Source organism: Microcaecilia unicolor, chromosome 2 (assembly GCF_901765095.1).
Source record: "Microcaecilia unicolor chromosome 2, aMicUni1.1, whole genome shotgun sequence".
Lineage (NCBI taxonomy): Eukaryota > Metazoa > Chordata > Amphibia > Gymnophiona > Siphonopidae > Microcaecilia > Microcaecilia unicolor.
The window spans coordinates 398,748,470-398,763,026 of NC_044032.1; positions in this window are offsets into that span (position 1 = coordinate 398,748,470).

Consider the following 14,557-nt stretch of genomic DNA (forward strand, 5'->3'; position numbering starts at 1 on the left):
ACTTGCTGTGGAGCATAGGTGCCCGGTATAAGAGGCTTGGGGAGGCTATGCCTCCCCAGCCACAGCAGGATGGATCAACTGTTTCTATAGAAATGCTAAATAGTAGTAGTAGTAGTAGTAGTTCTCCTGCAAGTCCTGCTGCTCTAAATAGCAGCAGCTGCAGTGAAAGTGTCTCTAGCCTTCTGTATAACCAGTTGTAATTTGATTATCTTACTGCTGGGAGAGCAGAGCAGGGGGGTTGTCTGGAGGTGTCCTGGGTTGCCAGGGAGATATTTAACTAGGATCATGAATTCCTGCACATAAGCAGTTCACACCAAAGAGACTTGCACTGACCCCTGAAATTTTAAAAGTGCTAAAAATAAGTTTTGAAAGTATTTGCATTAAATCTAATTGCAGAATTTAGGTGCTAGGAAGTGGGATTGGTATGCTATGTACTCAAATTTGCTCAAGCCATATGCAAATTAGTCCATTTTTGGGAGGTTCTCATTTGCATATTTATGGGTAAAAATTGTTGGAAATGTTTACAGCCTTAATATTAGGGCATCGCTCTGATCAAAAATGTGAACTTTGATCAAAAAACGAAGGGTTTAGCTAGTGTTTTTGACTAAAAATTCCCATTAGAGTGTCTGTATGTTAATCTGCATTCAAATAGAGCTCTCTGATTGGATGAGCAGCTCCTGTTAGAAAATCTGCCCGGGAACAGAGAGGAAAGGAGAGAATCAATGGGTGGGTGGGTGTGGATGGCTGGAGGGGGGCAGGGGAGAGGAGAGAATCAATGGGTGGGTATGGATGGCTGGAGGGGGGGCAGGGGAGCGAGGACAAGAAATGAAGAAGAAAGGCAGAAAGTAAAGAAATAAATGGAAAGGAAACCCTGGAAATGGAGTTAAGAGGACAGATAGCAGCAGAATCGGATACTGGGCCAGCATGATCAGAAAAACAAAGTCACCAGACAACAAAGGTAGAAAAGATAATTTTATTTTATTATAGTGTTTGGAATATGTCCACTTTGAGAATCAGGTGCTCAACATTAAATGTTTATATTTATTTACTTATGTATGGCATTTTATCCCACATTAAACATGAATTAGGATGTTTTGTGGCTCTACATGAGAATTGTGATATTATGATCCTTGTTTCATATTGTTGATGGTCTGCATTTTCTGTATGGGTGGTATATTGGTGTATTAGGTTCTGCCCAGTGTAAAATTTATGGTACAGTAAGGTTCTGAGTGTGTTTTTGCACAAAGTTGTGCATAGTGTTTTGTAGTTGAGCGATTGTGGTTAGTATATGCTTTGAGCAACCATTTTATTCTTTGACATATGATACATATCTAATATCTAAATTTAATAAAAGGTATTAATTGTGACTTTTATTTATTTATTTTTTTCTGTGTGTTATCAGACAATTATGGATTTAAGCTCCACCCCTGGCCTCACCCCTAGCCCTGCCCCCTTTAGCCTCCCCAAGTAGTTGGGCCACCGACCGCCTATGCTGTGGAGATAAACTTTTTGGGGAAAAGGTGGAATAGATTGCTGACCTGATAAAAAAACATACTGATACCATCAACACCCTCTCCTGGCAGACATCCTCTGTGCCCTCCTCATTTAGAGGTGTAGGTACAATGTTTCTCATCCTGCTCAGTTTGTTCAGCCACAGAACTCTCGTTATCATCAATAGCATGTGCAGAAACCCCAGCTGGCTACCCTGTCAAAACAGGGGATGAGTTTTTATGTGGCTCCAGGAGAGTATAGCCACCATCATTCTGGATGACCTTCTGGTCGGGAGGAGGCTAAGTTTTTACCATGAAAGGTGGCCCCTTGTAACCGCCGATTGGTGGGTTCTTCAAATAGTCCATCTTGGTTACGCTCTACATTGGTGAAAGAAACCTCCAAATTGCCCATTGAGTATCTTACCTCAGCTCTCCACGCAAGGCAGTACTTGTAGAAGAACTATCCACCCTTCTTGAGACCCATGTAGTTGAACTCGTTCCACCAGGGGAAGAAGGGATGGGATTCTATTCCAAGTACTTCTTTGTGCCAAGTACTTGTGCATCCCATCCTAGAACTAAGGGCCCTTAACAAATAAGGTGGAAAGAAGAAAAAACAGCCAGCATGGTTAAAAGGTGAAGTGAAAGAGGCTATTAGAGTCAAAAGATAAAAAATGGAAAAAGGACCCAAAGAAAGAAAATAAGAAGCAACATAAGCACTGGCAAGTTAGATGCAAAGCATTGATAAAGAAGGCTAAAGACAATATAAAAAGAAACTTGCCAGAGAGTCAAAACCTTACAGTAACAACTTCTTCAGGTACATCAGAAGCAGAAAGCCTACAAGAGAATCTGTGGGACCGTTAGATCATGAAGAGGCAAAAGAGGCACTCAGGAAGGATAAGATCATAGCCGAGAAACTGACTGAATTTTTCATTTCGTTCTTTACGGAAGAATATGTAAGAGTTATACCTGTACCAGAAATGGTTTTCAAGGGTGATGATGCGGAGGATCTGAAAGAAATCTCGGTGAACCTGGAAGGCGTACTGCGCCAAATTGACATATTAAAGAGTAGTAAATCACCTGGACCAGATGGCATGCATCCAAGGGTACTGAAAGAACTCAAACATGAAACTGGTGATCTATTGTTAGTAATCTGTAACCTGTCATTAAAGTCATCCGTAAAACCTGAAGATTGGACGGTGGTCAATGTGATGCTGATTCTTTAAAAGAGTTCCAGGGGTGATCTGGAAAACTGGTAAGCTTGAAGTCAGTGCTGGGTAAAATAGTGGAAACTATTATAAATAATAAAATTATGGAACACATAAATAAACATGGTTCAATTGGGCTTTATTTCTATGAAAAATAGCAGGAAGACTTTAGGAAATTGGAAGACTGGGCATCTAAATAGCAGATGAAATTTAATGTGGGCAAATGCAAAGTGATGCACATTGGGAAGAATAATCCACATCAGAGTTACTTGATGCTAGGGTCAATCTTGTAGACAGTACGCTGAAATGTTCTGCCCAGGCAGACTGAGATATTGTTGCAGTTACAGAGAAATGGTGGCCAAAAAAGCAAACAGGATGCTAGGAATGATTAGGAAAGGGATGGTAAATAAGACTGAGAATACTATAATGCCTCTGTATCGCTCCATGGAGCAACCTCACCTTGAGAATTGTGTTCAGTTCTAGTCGCTGAATCTCAAAAAAAGATATAGCAGAATTAGAAAAGGTTCAAAGAAGAGTGACCAAAATGATAAAGGGGATGGAACTCCTCTCATATGAGGAAAGGTTAGTGCTCTTCAGCTTGGAAAAGAGATGGCTGAGGGGAGATGATTGAGGTCTACAAAATCCTGAGAGGTGTAGAATGAGTAGAAATGATTTGATTGTTTATTATTTCATAAAGTATAAAAAAACTAGTGGACACTCAATGAAGTTATATGGAAATACTTCTAAAATAAATAGGAGGAAATATTTTTTCACTCAAAGAATAGTTAAGGTCTGCAACTCGTTGCTGGAGGATGTAGTAACTGTGGTTAATGTATCAGGGTTTAAAAAAGGTTTGGACAAGTTCCTGGAGGAAAAGTCCATAGTCTATTATTAAGGTGGACATGGGGAAGCCACTGCTTGCCCTGGGCTTGGTAGCATGGAATGTTGCAAATATTTGAGTTTCTACCAGGTACTTGTGACCTGGATTGGCCACTGTTGGAAACAGGATACTGGGCTAGATGGACCATTGGTCTGACCCAGTATAGCTATTCTTATGTTCTTATCTGGTCAGAGAAAAGTTCAGGATAGTTTCTCTGTGCACCCTTACCCCATGATTCAGGAAGAAGGTTGACTATGCTTTCTGGACTTGAAGAATGCCTATACTCAAATCCCGATACTGCCAAGTCACAGGAAGCATCTTTGATTTTGGGCGGGGACACATTACTTTCAGTACCACATTTTGCTATTTGGCCTCACAACAACTCCCCAGGGTATTTGCAAAGTGTCTATTGGTAGTCGCAGTGTTGCTACGCAGACTGGGAGTCTATGTGTTTCTCTACCTAGACAATTGGTTGGTGAAGAGCACATCGAAGGCAGGTTCTCAGGAGTCCATGCAGAGAGCTATTCAGGTGCTGGGCAGGCTAGATCTGACACTGAGGAGGGGTGAATAAATGGAATGCTATATTAAACAAGTGCAGCAAGAATTTGATGTTAGCCTAGACTATAGTGAAAACTGAATCAGAGTTGAAGGTCGAGATTGGTACTACTACAAGTGAGATGAAGGAAATGGGGGAATTGGAAAATTACGATAAACAACACTGAGACTTGCTCTTAAAGATCCAATCATTTAAAGTCACAGTGCAGCAGGTTAAGATCAAAAAGTTTAAACGCAATGAATGTGATTTCAAATTAACAATGTTTATTTTTGGATGAATAAAGATCATAAGAGAAAAGGGGATTGACACACAGTATTCACTAACTCTTTGGGGGATTCTCTTTGGAAGTGGAGCGTTGAAGCTCTTTTCAGTTTCTATTTTGTGTGGAAATATCAGCCTGGGAACTTGACTTTGCTCTTATGTCCCTCTCATGGTTCTGTTTTCTCCTTAATTAGAGTGTTGTATTTCCTAATTCCTATTCTCCTTTATTCTGTTCTGCAGCCATGTAGGTGTAAGTTCTATAAAAATGTGTAACACTGGGAGAAATTTAACAGATTAGACGTATGAATTTATCCCTGCTGTTCCCAGTTTTGTTTATTCTTTTTCTGCCAATGTTCCTATGCAGACTTTTTCTGTTTTAGGTTTCTAGTCAATGAGAGCACACTACCTGCAGATTTTGGCAGCATTTTGATTCCAGTTTGTTTTTTAAGCAGCCCTAGAACTCCTAGGTTGCCCTTTCCTAAACCCGCTTGGAAACTTAGACCTTCTGGCACCAGAATATTCCAGAGTTTTGAGGAAGAAGTGAAGGAGAGGTTTGATATTGACGAAATAACTAAGTTTTGCAAATCTCTGGAGACATACCTCTTCAACAAGGCCTACAAAGAGAACCTATAGCCTTACTAAACTACCACACCTAAACGAAAGGTCACCTTCTATACTTACCCGACTAACAATCTCCTTTTTCTCTTCCCATACTTAATCTCTGTGCATTACTAATTGTATCTGATATCCTGGAATGACAATATCATAACAAAACTCTGTAAGCCACATTGAGCCTGCAAATAAGTGGGAAAATGTGGGATACAAAATGCAATAAATAAATATTTGAGGGATGTTCCTTGTGGCAGCAGTGAACTCCCCCAAAGTAATTTAAGCTCCTGTTGTGCCCGCTAAAATTGTCCTTGGTCATTTCCCACGTCTGACCAATAGCATTTACCTCCTAATTCTGTAAAAGTCACCAAGAATTGCACGTGCAATTTAATTCAATAAGAAGATAATTAGCACCTTCTAGTGCCATGTGCATAAACAGGATCATGTTTCACCTTTGTTGAAAAATCACCAATGGCTACTGGTTGAGTTTTGTGTCTAGTTTAAGGTTCTTTTACTTACCTTCCGGGCCTTTTATCAAGGCATGCCATTATACTTATGAACTTTGATCATTCTATACTGTCCAGTTTGGATGCTGAGATCTATGTCATGACTCAGGGAAGGTAAGCTTTTGGGCCACAGCTGGGTTGGCACAGCCCGGTCAACCTAAAGGTTAGCCAGGCCCTGACTATTTGCAACAAGTCACCCGGGCTAGACACAGGCTCAGCAGGAACTGAAGATCAGGCTAGAGTTGGTGGCAAGACAGACAGGGCTGGCTGGAGACTTGGCAGGCGAGGCTGGAGCTGGAGGCAAGGCAGACAAGAGGACACACGCTGTGGATCCAACTGGGTGATCTGTTGCAAAGGCAGCACTGGTGAGTCCAGGGTTGCCTTAAATAGATCTAGGACCATGATGTCAATTCTGGGCACCTCTGTGTATGTCTCCATTAGCTGGAGCTTTAAAACATAGGCTGTGGCATGCATGTGTGCCTAAGGTAGGAATGCCCCAAGGAGCCTGGATGTCAGGAACAGTGGCACCAGCAGCCTTCTGCACCAAAGATTTGGACCTCATAGATATGTAGACCCCTGCCCCAATCCCCGTCAAGGTCCGCAGGTAAGTTGGAGTGCGGGGCAAGTCCAGAGGCCATAACAGTACTCCCTCTTCAAGGGTCCTCCTCCCCTTAGAAAGCAAAGGGGCAGACAATCCGCAAACTCCAAGATGGAAACTATACAAAGCAGATCGTTGATAAACCAAAATATATTTTATTGATATAAACAAGTTAAAATATGCATACAATAGCCCGACACAGGCCGTGTTTCGCCTAACTGGTCATGATTTTTGTATAAGGTCACGTGAAATTTTATCTTTTTTGTAATTTATATCAGCCATTCATGTTATACAAAAATCATGACCATTCATTTATAAATGTTAACTCTGTGGGATTTTGATGTTATAGATTTTGATGTTACAAATTTATATGTGACCATATTTTTAATGTGACCTTATTTTTGATTTCCTTTATTTTATAATTTATGCAATTTTTATGTCATTATGATGTTGTTTTTATTTTTTTATTATTTAGATGTTAAGATTTACTACTTATCATTTATTATTTTGTCTTTTAGCCCCTGAAGCAGCCCAGTTGGGCGAAACATGGCCTGTGTCGGGCTATTGTATGCATATTTTAACTTCTTAACTTCAATAAAATATATTTTGGTTTATCAACGATCTGCTTTGTATGGTTTCCTCCTCCCCATAATCCAGAGTTGAATCTCTGAGGTAACGAGCAAAGGAATCTTTTCAGAAGCATCGGGGCGAGATGATGGCTAGCAGCCACCCAAGAAGTGTCCTCAGAATTATAGGCCATCCTGGACTCATGGGGTGTCCTGGTCCACACTCCCATGGTCCAGTTCTTCAGGCCTGATACAAGAAACAAGCAGTTTTTCCAATACATTTTCCTGTTGGCCATGTGAACGGTGATGCTCAACAGCACTGAATAGAAATCCAGTGGTTTCTGGCAGTGATAAAATAATTTTCACTACTAATGTCTTAGTAGGTTGCCAAATGGCCACCAGCTTTCAGATCTGCTGCCCTTTATTGTTGAGTTGCCAAACATGTTTGGATTATGTATTATCTGTACTAGCTGCACCTCATGGTTAGAGCAGCAGACTGAGAACCAGGGAAGTCAGGGTTCAAGTCCAGCTGCTGCTCCTTGAGATCTTAGCGAAGTCACTTAACCCTCCATTGCCTCAGGTACAAACTTTGACTGTAAGCCTTCCAGAGACAAGAAAATGCTTACCCCCCCCCCCCCCCCCGTTTACTAAGCCACGTTAGCAGCTGTCATGCAGCAATGCAACCCATTCAAAGTGAATAGGGTGTGTCGGCATTAATGCACGGCAGCCGCTAGTGCGGCTTAGTAAACAAGGGGGGGGGGGTGGGTTAAGTGTTCCTGAATGTAACTCACCTTGAGCTACTACTATGAGAGGCAGAGGAAGAAGGCTAGACTTTTTTGGGGGGAGGCAGAGGCAGAGAGGCAAAGCTGGATATTGGTGGGGGGGGGGGGGGGGGGGAAGAGACAGAGTAGCAATGATTGAGAAGCAGTATTCCAGAAGAGGGGAGGAAGGTTGTGGTTGGGCCGGAGAGGTGTGACGAGGCATATTTTCAAAACAGTTATTCTTACAAAGTTACCTAGTAACCTTTGGAAGTTTGTAAGCCTAAGCGCTTTGAAAATGAGCCCCTTAGCCTCCCCAAGCCTCTTATATGGGGCACCTATGGTAATAATGCCTCTAAGAACTTAAAAAGAAAAGCCCTTAAAAATAAATGTGTTAGGTTGGATTCATCAGGTTTTCTTCATTTCAGGAGACTGTCATATTTTAAAAATGATCAAGTACTCTAAAATTGTGATATCAAAAGATGATGCAGTTGCGTGCAGAACCGTTTTCTTATACTGAAGGTCATTACCTTGTATTGCCTAACTATAACAAGAAGCAAGAACTCCTGTGTCATGAAATAAAGTTTCTTGCCTTATATTCTGGTTATAACCCATTTCCGAAGTCTTTCAAAAGTTTTTTTCCTGTGGTGAAATTAACTACAAGTTTTCATTATCATTTGAAAACAAAGTGCAGTTATGACGGAAATGAACAATTTAATTTGCTGATTAAAGTGCATTTTGTTCCCACTCAAGCAACTTGTAAGTCATTGAGGTTTTGTAAGTCATTGAGGTTTTCCTGAAGATTTTAAGAGAAGAAGGAAGTAACTGGAGTATGAGACAAAACTTTAAATATACTTTATAAAGATCTAAAATTTCTTGGTTCCAAATTCTAAGCAACTCATGGAGGGGCTTAATCGAAAGGGACGCCCAGGTTTTGCTGAGGACATCCTCGCAAAACGTCCTGATGGAGGGGCGGGGAAACCTGTATTATCGAAACAAGATGGGCGTCCATCTTTCGTTTCGATAATACGGTTGGGGTACGCCCAAATCCTGAAATGTAGGTTGTCCTTAGAGATGGTTGGCCCTAGACTTGGTCGTTTCTGATTTTCGACGATAATGGAAACCAAGGATGCCCATCTCAGAAACAACCAAATGCAAGCCCTTTGGTCATGGGAGGAGCCAGCATTCGTAGTGCACTGGTCCCCCTGACATGCCAGGACACGAACCGGGCACTCTAGGGGTCACTGCAGTGGACTTCATAAATTGCTCCCAGGTACATAGCACCCTTACCTTGTGTGCTGAGCCCCCAAATCCCCCTCAAAACCCACTACCCACAACTGTACACCACTACCATAGCCCTTACGGGTGAAAGGGGGCACCTAGATGTGGGTACAGTGGGTTTCTGTTGGGTTTTGGAGGGCTCACATTTAGAACCACAAGTATAACAGGTAGGGGGGGATGGGACTGGATCCATCTGCCTGAAGTGCACTGCACCCACTAAAACTGCTCCAGGGACCGGCATACTGCTGTCATGGACCTGAGTATGACATTTGAGGCTGGCAAAAAATATTTTTAAAGATATTTTTTGAGGGTGGGAGGTGGTTAGTGACCACTGGGGGAGTAAGGGGAGGTCATCTCTAATTCTCTCCGGTGGTCATCTGGTCAGTTTGGGTATCTTTTTGTGCCTTGGTTGTAAAAAAAAAACAGGACCAGGTTAAGTTGTCCTAGTGCTCTTCAGGGACGCCCTTTTTTTTCCCATTATGGGTCGAGGATGTCCATGTGTTAGGCACGCCTAAGTCCCGCCTTTGCTAGGCCTCCGACATGCCCCCGGGAACTCTGGTCATCCCCGTGACAGGAAGCAGTTGGGAACGCCCAAAATCGGCTTTTGATTATGCCGATTTGGGCGACCCTGAGAGAAGGACGCCCATCTCCCGATTTGTGTCGAAAGATAGGCGCCCTTCTCTTTCAAAAATAAGCCTGCTAGTCAGTTAAGTGCTGAATATCGCTTTGGCATGCGCAGAGCAGCCATGCATAATGCTTGGCTGCTCTGCACTGACTTCCCCTCCTTAGGAAGGAAATCGTGTGCAAATGAGCTAACAGTGAGCAGCTCATTTGCATGCAATTTCCTTCATGCATGCCCGTTCCTTTTTGAATCGCTAAAGGATCGGTAAGGGAAGGGCTTTTTCCGTTCAGTTAGTGCATCAGTTAGTCCACTGTAGTGCCCCCTAGGGTGCCCAGTTGGTGTCCTGGCATGTGAGGGAGACCAGTGCACTACGAATGCCTAGCTCCTCCCATGACCAAATGAGTTGGATTTGGTTGTTTTTGAGATGGGCGTCCTTGGTTTCCATTATGGCCGAAAACCGGGGACGACCATCTCTAAGGTCAACCATCTCAACATTTAGGTTGACCATCTCTAAGGCCGACCTAAATGTTGAGATTTGGGCGTCCCCGACCGTATTATCAAAATGAAAGATGGACGCCCATCTTGTTTCGATAATATGGGTTTCCCCGCCCCTTCACGGGGACGTCCCGCGAGGACGCCTTCAGGAAAACTTGGGCGCCCTGTTCAACTATGCCCCTCCACAAGTTACCACATAAACACAGGACTGACTTTTATATGATCCTATATACGCGGTTAACCAGGCTAGATAAGTGCTCAATATCGGCACTTAACTGACCAAGTGCCGACTTCACCCCGGAATGCCCCCAAAATAGACGATTTTTAGTTTGACGCTAGCTAGTTATTTTCAGCGGCACTAACCAGTTAAGTGCCACTGAAAATTAATGGTTAGCCCTGAACAAGTGATTAACTGGCCAAGAGTAATTTCTGACTAGTTAAATCGCTTTGAATATTGACCTCTACATTCCTAAATTGGCCTTTTTGAAAATTTGATAAGGTTGAGTTCCTAAATTGATACTGAAAATTTCACAAAACTACTAAATTTAGGAGCATAAACCATGAGTGGCAGCAGGAGTTGATTTATGGCTGGGGAAAAAAATTAGGAGTTAAGCACTGATTTTGAGTACTAGGCTCATAAATTAGACTTATAAATCTAGGCATATGAATGGCAGGCTTAAATTTATAAGCATACTGATTGGTATTCAAAGTGATTTAAGTGAGACTACCACTAGAGTTCACAGCAGTTATTTTAGCTGCTAAGGGCAGGAGTGAGTGGGTATTGCACCTGGCCTGGAAACCCCAATGGACCACCAGGGATGTAACAATGCCAGTTGCAGAGGGAATACCATTTTTTTCCATGTCTTTTTGCTTGTAGGTCAAGGCAAGTTATATTAGAGTAGGAATTTCTCTGTCCCTGGAGGGCTCACAATCGAAGTTTATAACTGAGGCGATGTCACAAGGAGCAACAGTAGGATATGAACCTTGGACTCCCTGTTCTCACACTGCTGCTCTAACAATTAGGCTGGTCTCTCACTTCATCTGTCTGTTTCTATTTGCGTAGGTTTGTTATGGAGAAGCAGGGCCGCCGAGAGACTGGGCTAGGCCCGGGGCAAGACCGCCCCCACCGCCACCCCCCCAGAGGTCGTTGTCGTCCCCCTCTGTCCACCACCGGGCCGGGCCCCCCTGAATTCAAATCATAGCGCCTCACCTTGACCTCGCTCCATGTGAAAGAAGCGCAGCAGCGGCAGTCTGCAGATCACCTCCCTTTGGATCTTCCCTCCCTGTGTCCCGCCCTTTCACATGGAGCGAGGACAAGGTGAGGCGCTATGATTTGAATTCAGGGGGGCCCGGCCCGGTGGTGAACAGAGGGGGGCAGGTGGAGGGGACCGTGGCGCCGGGCCCCCCTTGGAGGCCCGGGCCTGGGGAATTTTGTCCCCCCTGCCCCCCCTCTCGGCAGCCCTGTGGAGAAGGGCAGGAACAGTTAAGGAGCTAGTGGCACCAAATGTTGTAGGGTGGTGGGGAGGCAAGGCCCTACCACCTGAAGACTTGGAGAATCAGCAGGACCAACTGCGGGAGCCGATGGAGGTTTCCCCTTTCCTATTGCTATGACTGCCTTGAACTGCAGTGCTGTCTCCTAATGTGTCAGCAACAGTATCCAGCTCCTGTGGAAAATTGGTTTGACCCAGAGAGATAGGAAGAGAAGAGAGGGGATAAAATGAAAGCAACAGAAGGGGGAGGGGTGGAAAGGAAGGTGGTGAGAGGTGAGACAAAGGAAAGAGAGAGGAAGGGAGCAGATGGAGAAAGAAGGAAGGGAGCGGGGTTGATTTGCACTCTCAGCAGGGGCATAGCCACAGGCAGCCTGGGCTGACTTGGACCTGTCCACTTTTGCTGCAGGCACAACATCCATGTAGCTGTCAGGAGTCTCCAAGCCCTACCAGCAGAAAAAAATATTATATCTTTAGTCTATAAAGCTTGGCAGTCAGCAGCGGCATGTTGAGCTGTCAACACTGGCTCCATGACATGCTCAGTTTCACGAATGATCTATTCATGAGCAGAACCCCAGCATGCTTCATGTGTCAGTTAACAGACAGAACATTTCTTTACAGTGTGTTAACTGCATGGCAGAGAAGGGGATACAGTTATCTGTCTACACCTGTATGGCGTTAATTGTGTAATTGCAGAGATGCCAAGGGTGACCCATCCCAAAGCTGGAGATTTACCACCACTACGCTGGAGATTGAAGGCTAATGAGTGATGTTTTTATCATGGGCCCTGGCCATGTCTAAAACCAGTTCTGACATATGTACATTACAAAAACTAACATGGTCTAATCAATAAGTAGAAAATAAAATTCATTTTTCTACCTTTATTGTCTGGTCATTTTATTTTTCTTATTGTGTTCTTTCCAGTCTGTGGTTTCTGCTGTCCTCTATCTCCTCTTAACTGTCTTGCCAGAGCCTCCTTGTCCATTTGGTACGTCTTTTCGCTCCATGTCAACTATCCTTCTTCATTCTATGACCCTATCTATCTGACCCAGTATCACCCCTGTGACCTTGCCCCTATCTTCCTGCCATGTTGAATATCTTCCATCTCTGTGTCCCTATTCTTGCCTGTTCAACATAACTCTTCTGTATCTCTATGCCCACCCCCACATGCCAGCATCTTTCGCTCTTTTTCTTCCCTCTGGTCTCCCACCTCCCAGGCCAGCATCTCTCCCTACCTTTTCCCTTCCAGAGATCCAGCAAGTGTTCCTCTCTCTTCCCTCACTCCTGTCTCCCCTTTGCAGGTCCAGCACCTCTCCCTCTTCCTGGCATCTCTTCCTCTCCCCTCCCCATCCTGGAAGCTCTTCCTTCTCCTTTCCCCCATCTTTGCAGCTCTTCCTCCCCCATCTTGGCAGCTGTCCTGATATCTCTTCCTCTTCTCCCCACCATCCTGGCAGCTCTTCCCCTCCTTCCTAACTTGGCTTCTCTTTCTGGCAGCTGGCCTGGCATCTCTTCCTCTCCTCATTCCCTCATCCATCTTGGCATCTCTTTCTCTTCCCCACCACTGTCCCAGCATCCTTTCTGCTTTCCTCTTTTCCTCCTCACTTTCTTTCCATTCATGTGCAGCATTTCCCTCCTTTCCCTTCTCTTCCATCCACGTGCAATATCCTCCTATCCCTTCCCTTCCATGTGCAGCATTTGGCCCTCTCCCTTCCCTTCCATCCATGTACAGAATTTCCCTCCTCTCCCTTCCTTTTCATTCATATGCAGCTTCTTCCCTCCCCCTCCCATTCCCTCCTGCAGGTCCAACAGTTCTCCTTACCTTACTTTATCTCCCTTCTTTCCTGCTGGTCCAGTGTTGCCTTCCTGTCTCCCTCTCTCCCCCCATACCATGAGCCCTACAAACCTGTGGTGTTTAGCAGCACTGTGGGCTGTGATTACAACAAGTTCCCTTCAGCAGCCCTAAAGCTTTCTCTCTGTTGTGCTCTGTCCATGTGGCAACAGGAAGTTGCAAGACCTCCTGGCTGGCCACAGAGAGCCTGTTGTAATCATTGGCTGCAGTTCTGGTAAACACCACAGGTTTGTAGGGCTCGGGGGGGGGGGGGGGGGGGGGGAACAGTTAGGTAGAGAGGTAATGCCAGATCCACAGGAGGCAAGGGAGGATAGAGGGAAGTATGACGCAATACCAGAATGCTGGGGGAAGTTTGAGGTGAAGAGAGCCAGATTGCTAGGGAGCATGGAGGGAGTCAATGTGTGAAACTGGGCCCCTTAAGTGTGTGAACTGGAGGAGGGCCTGAATATATGTAACTTGGCATGTTTATAATTGTAAGCCCCTTTCATGCTCCCAGCTATGTTAGCTGTTTAATGTGGATAAAGTCAGTGGTGTGCTGGAGCAGGTTCTCACAGACTCGCAAGAGCCGGTTGTTAAGTTTTTAAGAATTTTGGGAGCCGGTTGATAAAGTAGGGCCCTCCATGGCTACTTTAACAACTGGCTCCCAAAATGTGGGCTTGGGCCCCCTGCTGAATTGTCTTTGACTTTGCTGGTGGGGATGCTGAGCCCTGCCAGCCAAGTAAATAGACTGCTGCTGCTCCCCGCTCCTTGTTTCCAGCTTTGAGCAGCAGGCTGGGATTTCTCGAGCATGTGTGAGAAGTTCCAGCATGCTGCTCAGAGGAAGACGTTGGGAGTGGTGGCAGTCCATTTATTGGCTGCCAGCAAAGGTATGCCTAGCGTGCTTGCACGAAGGGAGGGAGGAGAGAGAGACAAGTGTTGCTACCCCCTCCCCCCGGCCACCCCTGGCCCTTCCAACTGCAGAGCTGGCTACGTCTGGAGAAAGAGCCTGTTGTTAAAATATTTACCAGCACACCCCTGGATAAAGTAGTAGTGTGGTTGCCATGTTAGTTCACTTTGAGGGGTAGTAAACAGAAATAAAACAAAATTTATTTATTTTTGTTACATTTGTACCCCGCACTTTCCCACTCATGGCAGGCTCAATGCAGCTTACATGGGGCAATGGAGGGTTAAGTGACTTGCCCAGAGTCACAAGGAGCTGCCTGTGGTGGGAATTGAACTCAGTTCCTCAGGACCAAAGTCCACCACCCTAACCACTAGGCCACTCCTCCACTCCAATAAAAAAATAAAGCTGATGTCTTTTTTTTAATTGAATTAAATATATTTTTGACAAGCTTAAGAAGGCAGAGCTCTCTTCTGTTTACTGTGAGAATTACTAACTGATAAGGTGCTGCATG